Source organism: Capsicum annuum, chromosome 4 (assembly GCF_002878395.1).
Source record: "Capsicum annuum cultivar UCD-10X-F1 chromosome 4, UCD10Xv1.1, whole genome shotgun sequence".
Classification (NCBI taxonomy): Eukaryota; Viridiplantae; Streptophyta; class Magnoliopsida; order Solanales; family Solanaceae; genus Capsicum; species Capsicum annuum.
Window position 1 is genome coordinate 78,909,477 of NC_061114.1, and position 12,548 is coordinate 78,922,024.

Here is a 12,548-nt window from a genome sequence, read left to right on the forward strand (position 1 = left end):
TATCACTACGCAGAAACCCACACTTTCAACTAACACCAGAACAACAAGATAAACAACAAGTTGCTAGTGAATTGAAATAGGCCTCACACGGCTTCACTAGACTTTGATTTTGTATTTTGAACAAGAAAATTGGATGAATAACAAAGAAGCTAGTCTAGTGAATCAAAATAGGCCTCACACAGCTTTACTAGACTATAATTTTTCACAAACATAATGATAACAAGATTACAAAATACAAGAGATATAAACTTGACACACAACATTCAATGATCTAAGAATACACCTTACTCTGTGTTAATTAAATAACTCATAAGAACAAAACTATAACTTCAAATCTGATGGACTTATAACATACTAGAAGGCTCATCTCAAGCCGCTTTATAAAGCTTCTGAAACTTCTACTAGCAATTATAAAACATTATCTGGGGAAGAACTAGAACATGCCATACATGTTACTTCAAGAACATAGATAGAGAAGAATAGATTATCATTATGGATTATGAGGAGAAATTTGAAAGCACATCTGACTCAGGCTTTATGAACGATGTTTATAGTCTTGATAAAGCACTTTAGTTTTCAGAACACAAAAGTACTGACAGGATACTTTCTAGCTCTCTTAAAGTCCCATAACTATCTATGGAGAATAAAGCTCAACTATATCTGATACCTTGGAAATAAGGCAGAGATGGCCTGACTAGATTAAGATAAGAATTTGTATAAGTTTCTTGGAGAACTTTTCTATAGCACGATTTAAGACTTGAAAGAATGGAGACATTTCCTAAATTCCCTGTAGCCTCTCGAAGAAAAGTAAAGACGTCTCCATACCATTCCGCAAGACTCTACTAGACACGGCTTCAAAGACACCCTAGGACACTTGAACTCTGTGCTCTGATACCAACTTTGAAACGCCCAAAAATTAGGTCCCGAGATGTTACACGGTGCTTAGGATCACAAGTGACCCCAAGCTAACCCTTCTACTGGCATAACTCATAAGCAACTAAACAAAAAGTATAAATCTATGCAAATCTGCAGAAAATAACTCTTTTCTGAATGTGATAGATACAAAACTGAATTTACAAGATTACAACTCTACTTTTACAACCAAAACTAAAATGAAAAATATCAACTTCTACTGACTATCTATAAAGCCTCTACTAGTACTGACTGAAGGTAGCCGGGTCATGACACCCGACAAACCCAACTCAATACGACTGAATAAAGAAAATATAACACTTCTCAAACTATATAACTAACTCAATCCCTTGAATCAAAAAGACTCATCACCTGCTGACTGGATGTCGCGAACTAACTGGATCTGAAGATGTACACTATACCTTATACCTACATTCTAAGAAAATGTAGCCCACATACGAATATGTGGGTCAGTACCATGAAAACGTACTGAGCGTATTGGGGTGCAATGCATATATAAAATAATATCTTAATATCATCACAATTTATAAAATTATTCATACTGATATTAATGACTCACTTTGCTCGAATTCAAATCATCATAATCATAAGAGAGTAAAATATATCGGTGAAACATGTGACTCATCATAATAAATCTGAATTAACTTCCATCTCGATTCCAAATCATCAAAGCAATCTTAGTGAAATCTGGAATATTGAATACATCATAAATCTGCATTTCAAATGTCTTTTAAATCAGTGAAATCTATCTAAGAATGAGGGACGACTCTATTGGAGGTTCTTCTAACCGACTTGTACACCATGTGAGCACCCATGATGTCCCACAACTTGCCCCCGTAAGGTTAGGGCTATCCTACCCTTGCCATAAGAGTAGAACAATCTCATCTTAGTGATTACTATGTTAATTTTTCACATATAGTGGAAGTCAATGTCTCAACTATGGTGGTACGTAGTTCTGGGGTATGAAACTGTAGTAACATACCCAACTCGATGCTAAATACTACTCCCAATACTATGCTAAAAAATCTTAAGAAAAATCCACTCTCAGGGTAATCTCATATTTCTTAAGTTAAACAAATGATAAAATCTGTAACACATTTCATAAAGTGGATTTTAACTCTATTGTGACCAAAAGGTCAAATCTTTCTATACTTCATCAAAAATAGTCTAAACATGGGTGCATGTAGTACATAAATTCTCAAAATAACAATCTCAATGTGGGTTACTGACCCTTATAGCGATACTTAATCAAAACATTTCAACATTTATGCTTATATCAAAAGCATGCATAATTTATACGAAAATCTGAAAAAATTTTGCCTTTGATCATAACAATAATCCCAAACTCATGGAGTTTGTTTTCTAAACAGTCAAAATAATCATAATATCTTGAACAACAACATAGGATAAGATTTATCACTTCAAATTCATGATAAAACATGTAAAAATCATGTATCTTTGTAAAATAATGCAAACTTTGGACACAAGAATGAAAGGGTGTTCTTGTTCATAACCCCACATACCTTTATAGTAATGGATTTATCTAAAGATTGGACCCTCAATGTTGATTGTGTAACCCTAGTTGTTTTTCTCCTTTAGTGCTCTTGCATGATGAACTTAGACTGATAATAGGATTATGATGTATTTAGAATCTATTAAATTCGTAAGGTTAAGTTTAGGGGTGTGTAAGGAGTGCCAAACGACTTAATTGTCCTCAAAATAACCCAAAAATGGAGTGTTTAAGTAACTTGAAACCATAAGATATACGCTGCATATGATATCGCCAATATTTACATATGCGCCGCATATGATATCGCTATATTTACATAGGCGCCGCATATGCTATCGCATATGCTTTCCAGTGGTCATGTGCAATTGGTTAGGCGACGCACTCTACTTCGCAAAGCCATAACTCCTTGCTCGGGTGTCTGATTTTGGTAAAATTTGTATCATTGGAAAGATAATTGGATTCTCTATAATTTTTTGGGTAGAAATATGCAGAAATACCACATATTTATCAAGTTATGCTCATTTAAAGATGAACCTTATGAATTCAAACTCTAAAACTTGATGGATTTCAAAACTCTTAGCTGGTACTACATTCAGTGACTCATATAACCACTTAACACATCATAAGCTCTCTTATAACTAGGGTACTCTTGGTAATTTAGGTGCCCAAATATGGCTTACAAAATTAGGGTTTTCACATAAACAAACAACGGTTTATTTTCTAGCTTAGGAAAGTGCGGGGCATTACAGTATGGATCATAATAAACCATGAACCCATCACTACCCTCGGGCAATATCAAAATAAAATAAAAAGAAATTTATCTTTCAACTTATCATAACTCCTTTCATGAGCATTAGACAGGAGAAACTTTACCTTTTTCTTTGTCAATCTCATTAAAGGTAGAACAATCGACAAAAACCTCTCCGAAAGCCTGTTGTTATAAGCTTCTAAACCTATGACGCTTCAAATATTGGTTGAATTCGTAGGTCTAGGCCATTTTATAAACACTTCAACCTATGGTGGATCCACCATGATCCCTTCAGTAGAGACAACATGACCCATAAAAGTAACAATATTCAACTAAAACTCACATTTTGAAAACCCAACATACAATTATTGATCTTTTAGGATACCAAATATAGGTGATTGACATGATAAACCATACTCTTCGAACAGACTAAAATATTATCTATAAACATAATCACAAATAAATCTAAGAACTACCGAATACCCAGTTCATAAGATATATAAATATGTCCAGGGCATTGAGCAACCCAAACACATGACCAAGAACTAAAAATGTCCATAAAGAGTGTGAAATAAAGACTTAGGGATATCATCCACGCTAATCTTTAATTGATGATAGCCCGATCAAAGGTCCAATTAAGCTAAATAGTTAAAACCCTTAAGCTAGTAAAATGATTCATCAATCCTAGGAAGAGGTTATTTATTCTTCATAGTCACCTTTTTCAACTGAAGGTAATCAATACACATCCAAAGAGAAACATCGTACTTACTCACAAAACTAATAGAAGCACCCTAAAGAGACATACTACAGTAGATAAAACCTTTTTCAAGTAGATCCTTCCACTGCTCCTTAAGTTTTTTCAACTAGTTGGGGCCATTCTATAAGGAGGGATAGAGATAGAATGGGTGTACGAAATAAGATCAATAAAAAAATTAATATCACTATCATGAGGAACACCTGGAATATCATTGGGAAAACCTCAGGAAACTTAAGAACCACCTAAATAAATTGTAAAGAAGGAGCCCATGAGTTAAAATCTTTAACCCAAACCAGATGATAAAGAAACCTCTTTGAAATACATTATTTAACTCTAAGATATGATATGAACCTTCCCCCAGGCACAAGGGAACTCCCTTCCCACTCAATAACCAACTCATTATTGAATTTAAAAGAGACCGTATAGGTCCGATAATCTAATGAGGCATAGCATGAGTGCAACCAATTCATCCATAGAATGATATCAATATCAACCATATTTATGTTAAATAGATACAATTTAGCTTCCCTAACATCAATTAGTTATCTCACATCACCTATAGATACTTCTACCAACCAATAAGTCACCCACTTAGGTAGGAAAAAAGGGGTCTGAAATTCACTTGAGACATAAACAAAAATGAACAGCCTTAAATGAGGTCAAATAAGAAAGGTAGAAATGCTCAAAACATGAGAAGAGTTTTAACATACCAATAACAACATCATGTGATGCATTATACTCTTGACGAGTAGTACAAGCATAGAGATAGTTCCAACCATTACCGGAGCAAGAAGTTACACCCAAAGAAACCTTGGTCCTAGGGCTATCCCTCAAATTATGTCCAGTTTACCGCAACCAAAACACTTATTTCTTTCTATTAGTATAAAAACCATGATGTAAAAGACCACATAATAAAAGAAAGGATATACTGCATCTTACTAGGCCTCAATAGCCGGTGATTGGGCACTCTGTGCTGGATAACCATCACTACTCTTAAAATGATGATCCCTAGATATCTTTTGATAAGGAGAACTAGACATCAAATATGAACTAGAGTTGCCCCACTTCTATGTTGACCACTTGCAACTATCTCTACAACCCTATTACTGACCCCCACCCTACTTTAAATACTAGAACTTCTTACTCTACTATCCCCTATCTTATCCCTTTTCTTAAGTACTACCTCTATCTATTGTATATATACTACCAATCTAGAGATATCCATATCATTTTTAAACAAAGCAAACTTACTCTTAAAAATCAACTCATGAGATAATCCAAAAGATAATTTCCTTATTCTAGACATCATGATAGACATAAATTCAAGAGAATATAAAGACAATTGATGGAACATCAAGGAATACTCATTCACAATCATCCTGCCTTGCCTCAAGTGCATGAGCTCCTTCATTTTTTACTCCCTTAAATCCTGAGTAAAGAAGTTGTCCAGAACGTCATAAGAGAAATCATTCCACAAGGTAGACTTTGAGTTATTACCCCTAATTTTCTCCCAATACTCATACCAATTGTACGCTACATCCTTTAATTGATAAGTAGAAAGCCCTACACCCTCCACCTCAGTAGCACGCAAAATACAAAAGATCTTTTCTATCTCATCAATAAGAATATATCCATACTAATACAATTTAGTACCATAGAAAGTCAGAGGGCTCAACCTTATAAATTGTAAAATTCTCGTGTCCTCAGAAGAACATAGAGCAATATATGTAGAACCCACTTGACATGACTAGGAAGTTACCAACTTTGTCAGGAGATAAATAGACTATGGAACTTTGTAATAGTAATATATCTTTGAGGTAGTTGAGTCTAAATACCACCAGCTAGAGAAGATCTGTGGAGACAGGCGGAACTCTATGAGAATAGTCAAAATTAATGACCCTAGATTGGGTCCGCACTCTATGAGTAAGATAAGCTATGTCCACATTATCCACAGATAGGACAGAAGAGTCTCCATGAACATCACATCATCTAGGAGGCATGATCAGAATGGTGAATAAGCAGATATTAAAAGGGAATTCAATACCATAGACTCAATAGCTGTAAAATATACAGTAAGAAAGGAAAACATTCCTAAATATCTCGTAGCATCTCTATTATAAATGTGACATGATACATACCCATAAAAAAGACTACACTTGTCATGGCTTGTGCATACCTCATGACACCAATACCTAGGCTCTGTAACCAACTTTTTAATGACCCAAAACATGACTTTGTCATGATGGGTATCTCAAGTCATTTAAGGACCTGAGAATTCCCTCTTTTCTTATCCAAATAGAACTCGATATGTATATATATATATCAAAATATGAGAAATGACCCAACAGTCAAAGAGATACCTATATTTTAAGTCATCCATAATACCCAAGTCCATAGTATCTATAAGCCTTTAACAAAACTGAGCATAAATAAATAGCTAGGATATGCCACCAACCATACCTAAAAGCAAGACAAAAATAAAGTCCAATACATAAATACTAGTCTACAAAATAAAGTCTTTTGATGAATGGAATTTCACCACTTTAAGTCACTTTGCAAATTGTCCCTTAATCACTTAGGTATTATGCAAGATGGGTAAAAGTATGGATGATTCCTGCAATGCGTAGGGATATAGAATACATAGATAGTTAGTGATTTGAGTGAAAACGTATAACTTTGGGATAAAGGATTAAAATAACACCATGATCTATGATTCAAAGCCAGTAAAACTAATGCATAACATTATAGGGAAGAAAACCATATTTATATCATATGATATAGGAAGGAATGATGCTTAGCATAAACATTAAATTCTTAACATATGTTGTGTAGCTTTGTCGTCCTAAAGGCATCGATGAGATATATGGGCTGAGGTCTCCCTATTGAATGGGCCCAGTACGTGTTACCTGCACGACAGAAGAGAACTCAAGATGACTAATGCTTCCCTAAAATATAAATCTTGACATGATTCACATGATCACCAAGAACACCCTCACATGAAAAAACATTAGTTTCTAGTATCGGTCCCCCCGAGACATCCATATTCCATGACTATGTTGGACTACCCTTTTTTATCTTATACTAAAATCATTTACACATTCCCAACCATTTACCAAGGATTATTTTTACCAAGCATTAACCATTGTTATAGTCATACAAAAATTAGAGCTTGCAAGTATATTAACTTATGCCATATAAACCGCCTATTACCTTATGCCATATAAACCATTAAATCAAATTAGACTCCACCATTTACTATTAAACTAAAATTATTTATAATCAAACAATGGCCACCAAGGCCTTACCAAAACCATATGAAACCAACCAAACACAATTGATGTTCATTTAAACATTTTTGCAATGCAAAGTTTAAGGAATAGTCAAATTATTTGTCAAAATTATATTCAATTGAAATTTAACAAATAGGTTGAGGTAACATGATTTCCAAACCATATACTAGGCAAAATAATAAAATTGGTGATTAACCATGACCCTACTATTGAGTTATCTTTTCTATGCATCACAGTATATTTACAAACATTAACAAAGAATGAATTTTGCATAACTAACCATGTAAAAACATTTAAAAAAAACACATGCATAACCCTCAACCCAAAGTTCAAAACCCATAGTAAAAACCACAAATAATAATAAATTTTATGCTATTAAAAAAATGCAATTTCAAGAAAAAGAGATACATGCGTTAATTGCCAAGAAATTTTAAGAAAATCATACCCTTAGTACCCTAGATGATCACATCTTTGAACCCTAGCCTTGAGTAGAAAAGGGGATTTTGAGAGAGGATGTTTAAAAGTGAATAATGACCTTAACATATTGAAACACCTATGAAAATTATTAATTTTATGTTTTAAAAGTTATGTATGAGTTAAAGGACCTTACTACCCTTCTCCCCCGTTTTAAACAAACAAAATAATTGTAAATTACACAAGTATGGGTTATAGACCTTAATTTAGGGATTATTTTCTCCTTCGCGAGACTATCGCAGAGGCTTACTGCCTCTACGACCTAAAAAAACACCCTAGGTTTTGACCCTTAGAAAATTTATTGGATTTTGGATTATGGATGTCATACGATTTAGTTAACTTCACATATGACAGGGTATAGGTTGGTTGGTCTTTGTTGTATGGTGACCAGTGTGGGTTGGATTATTTCATTCCAAGGTAGGGCTGGAACATACGAGTTGTATGTTAGGGAACAAATGGTATTGTGTCAATCGTATAGTTTCCTAAGTTTAGTCTAAGTGATTCTATTCAGCCTAGTTTATGAATTCATGGTACTAATCATTTGGTTGGGTATGGTTAAGCTTGGGTGGTCATATGTTTGATAGTTTTAGGGTCAAAGGTAAGGCCTAGGGTACTAGACAGGGGTACCACTCATACCTTGAGGTATGGTTTGGGTGTGGTGGTTGTACCATCCTACGGGAATGTAAAATAATTTAAGTTGGGGGTAATCCGTATATTTTTCCTTTTAACCTATTATGACCCCATGACGTAAATCACTTTTTTGGAGATTCATTAAACTATTTACAATCAATAAAACACTCTTAAACACTCTCGAATTCTCTCAAGGCTCATGCATCAAGGAAGGCTAGGGTTTCATTAATAGGAATAATTTTGGTTTTACAAGTGTGATTTATGTCCATCATATTTATAATCTAAGGCATATACACCTCCCTTATTGTTAGTTACAACTAAAGTCATGTTTTATGAATTATTTTTATGGCATTGATATTTTATATTTGGGTTTTCAAATATATGTTGGGATTTTTTATTACAATGGTTGGTTATGATTTTCTGATGTCTTTTACTTACGATTTTTCTATTATTATGGTGATTTAAAAAGTTGGTTTCATGGGAATGCTTAATGGGTACTTAGTTTTTTCTTTGGAAATACTATGTCCACAACTTGTTAGATAAAATGCCTATGTTAAATGTTTTTGGTTAAATTGTTAGATATCCATTAAACTATGCATTGTATAACCTGGTAATGGAAGTCCAAATGTTTTAAATTATTTTGAAAGTTTAAATTTTAAGGTCTTGGTGGGTATGGATGGTCTAATTGAAAGCCTTGTGGGGTACAAAGGAATTCCCCAAGAAAACAAAATAATGATCACTTATGGGGTACACTGGATTCCCCCACATCAGCTTAATAATATAATCTATGGTAACATGGGAATCCACTTTTCTTAAAATGGATTGCTAAGTATATTGATTACAATATATAGTTTCTATGACAGTACCGATACTTATGGCCGTGGTTAATAATAAATGGAATTGAGGGTTAGTTTATGTGACAATAGTTTTAATTGGGCAATAAAGGTGGGGTGTGATAGCTAACTGTGAAGGTGTGAGTCCAATCAACGAATAGTAGAAACTCATGTTTGTGAACATGAAAATTTATCATAAAGGCCATATATGATACTTATCATAAAGGCCATATATGATACTTATAATGTAAAGGGTTAACTAGAATTCCCTACTCCTATGGTATCTTTAGTTCATGTAGCTATAGTCATTAGGGATAATTCAGGGGGTAACACTGGACCCATATAACCTATGGGTAGTTCTAAAATTGTTAAGCTTCATATATCCTGGTTAAAGGATTTTAATGCATACTAAACTCGGTTACCTTACCCGGCATATATATTTATATATATATATATTTATGGTTGTGAATGTATATTATTATTTACTTAATTTTAAAGGTTTTTATTATTTTATATGTTAGCATTCACTTGCTAAACTGTCTTCAGGTGATGTATCCCTACGTGATGTAGGAATCGGCCATTCTACTCCTCCTACTTAGTAATCGCATTCGGGATCAACTATAGGATTTATGTGTTGAGCTTCTATATCTAGAAGGTTCCATTCTATATCATGGATTTCATTACATACTCTGGTTATTTCATATACATTAGGTTTGACTATGGTTTGGGGAATGTCCAACCAGGTATTATATCACTTTTGGTTAGAGGCTTTGTGGAACTACTATAGGTTGGTTTACGTAGTGTTGGTAGTTATGTCAGCCTTAGTATTGGCATTGATATTGGGGATGATACCATATAACTGTATTGATGATTATTCCTTTTTATTATGTTATGGACTTGTACTTATTTATAGTTTTGGTTTTGGTCTAGTTATTAGTTGGGTATTGTATGGTTGAACTTGATTGGGTTAGTCATGGATATGGTCCTATCCCAGAATCTAGAGATGTACATAATTCTTTCATGTTATATGTTTGAAATTAATTGAATTAGGAAATCTATTTTGAGGTTGGGTTGAGTAACAGGAGAGGTCTCCAATTTTAGTTGGATGGTGGATGCCCATTACTACAAGGCCCTAGTTCGAGTTGTGTCAAGTTGATATTAGAGCTTTAGGTGTATTTTCAACTGGGAGTGTACAAATCCATGTCAAGTAGCATCTTTTTTAATGTTGTATAGTGCACCATACTCATTAAAGAGAGGCTACAAGGAGTTTAGGTAATATTTCTCTTCTTTTTGTTCTATTTTTAAGATTGGAATTCAAGCCCTAGAATCTTCAATAATCTGTATTTGTTCACTTGTAAAATTATTCTTCAATGATCTGATATGCATAGAAACTCTTCAGTCCTAACTCGAGACGATGTTAATTAACACGCTCTGCTCATGGGATCCATACTCGATATATGGTTCTAGTCCCTAATTTCTCTTGAGGTCCATTGGTTCCCTCTAGTCCTCATTAGACTAATATGAACAATGTTGAGTTTCACCAGTCGATTCATATGATTGCTCAGTTGGTAGTTTCTGAGGCTTATGGTGGTGCATCTATTTCTTTATCTTCTGAGGCCATAAGGTTTTGCTAGTTTTTAAGGTTTAGCCCTCTAACTTTTATTGGTGTTAATATGGAGGAGGATCCGCATGGTTTTCTAGATGAGATAGAAGATATTTTTAGGACTATGAAAACCACAAATATAGAAGGGGTAGAGTTTGCTTCTTGCCAACTGAAGGATGTGGTATACCAATGGTATGAGGAATGGGATAGGGCAAGGGGTGATGTCAAGTAGTCATCTTTACGGAAGACTTTCTCCAATGCATTTTTTGATTGCTTCATTTCTCAGGTGTTGAGAGAAGTGAAGGTAGAGGAATTCGATGATCTAAAATATGGGAAGAAGTAAGTCAAAGAGTATTCCTTGAATTTTCACCAGTTGTCTAGGTAGGATCCTTAATTGGTGTCTAATTTGAGGGCCAGAATGAGAAAGTTTACTTTAGGACAATCTTGGGAGTTGATCCTTGAAAGTAATACTATATTGTTGATTAAGGAAATAGATCTTTCTAGGTTGGTTGTTCATATGCAACAAGTGGAGGAGTAATAGAGAAAAAAGGATGAGATAGGGGAAGAGAAGAATAAGAAGTTTAGGTTCTCTGAGTAGGGTGGATAATAGCAAAGTTGTAGATATGGGGGTAAGTGTCAAAACAAGTGGGGGAGTTCAAGTTATTTCTAGAAAGCTAGTTCTTCTTACCTAAAACCATGGAGTGACAGATGTTAGTAGGGTTTCTATAACTTTAGGGCATGGGGTGCTAAATCTTATGCTAGTGGGAGTTAGTTGGCTATATCGTGACCTCCTTATATGCTCTATGATCAGTCATATCTTAATTTTTTGGATAAGGAGAGGGACAGGTGTTCTAATTTTGGTTTGCCAGGCTATATGCTTAGAAACTATTTGATTGGTAAGGTTTTTTTAGGGGAGGACAATGTTCTAGTTACCTCTTCACCTAATCTTGCACGTAGAAGTGCTACTTTTATAGCTGTTTTTGCTTCTGTTACTAGTAGAGGACGAAATTGATTATACACACTCACTATATAATAAGAGTTTGAGGCATCACCTAATGTTTTGATTGGTATGTTGAAACTATTTCCTCAGATGTTTATTTTATATTTGATCTGAGTTTTTCGCTTTCTTAGGTGAACCTATTAGTGGCTGTGTTTTTTGGTTTTGGTCCTGAGGTTATTTTGGACCTTTTTTTATTTCTAACAAGGTAGGTGACTCTTTGGTTACTAAAAGAGCCTATAGGGTATGGTTGGTATCGATTGGTAGTAAAGAGACTTTGATAGATTTGTATGAATTAGATATGGTGGATTTTGATGCTATTCTGGGTATGGATTGGTTACCCTCATCCTATGCATCCTTAGACTGTCTGACTCATAAGGTTTTCTTTAGGTTCAATAGAGAGACAGTTATTGTATGGGAGAGGGGTCCTTAGCACCTAAGGGGAAGTTTATATAATATCTTAGAGCTTGGAGATTAATCTCCAAAGTTTGTCTTTATTTTTTAGTCTGGGTTAAACATTCTAACTTGGAAGGTCCTTTTTTACGTTCGCCTCTAGTGGTGAATGAGTTTCCTGTGGTCTTTCCTGAGGACCTTCCTAGTGGTCCTCCAGATTGAGAGATTAAATTTGGGATTGATTTGGTTGTGGTGACTCATAAAATATCTATTCCTTTTTATAGAATGGCTCCGACTGATTTTTTGAAACTTAAGGATCTTATGGATAAGGGTTTCATCAGTCCTAATATGTCTCCATAGGGTGCATCGTTGTAATTTAT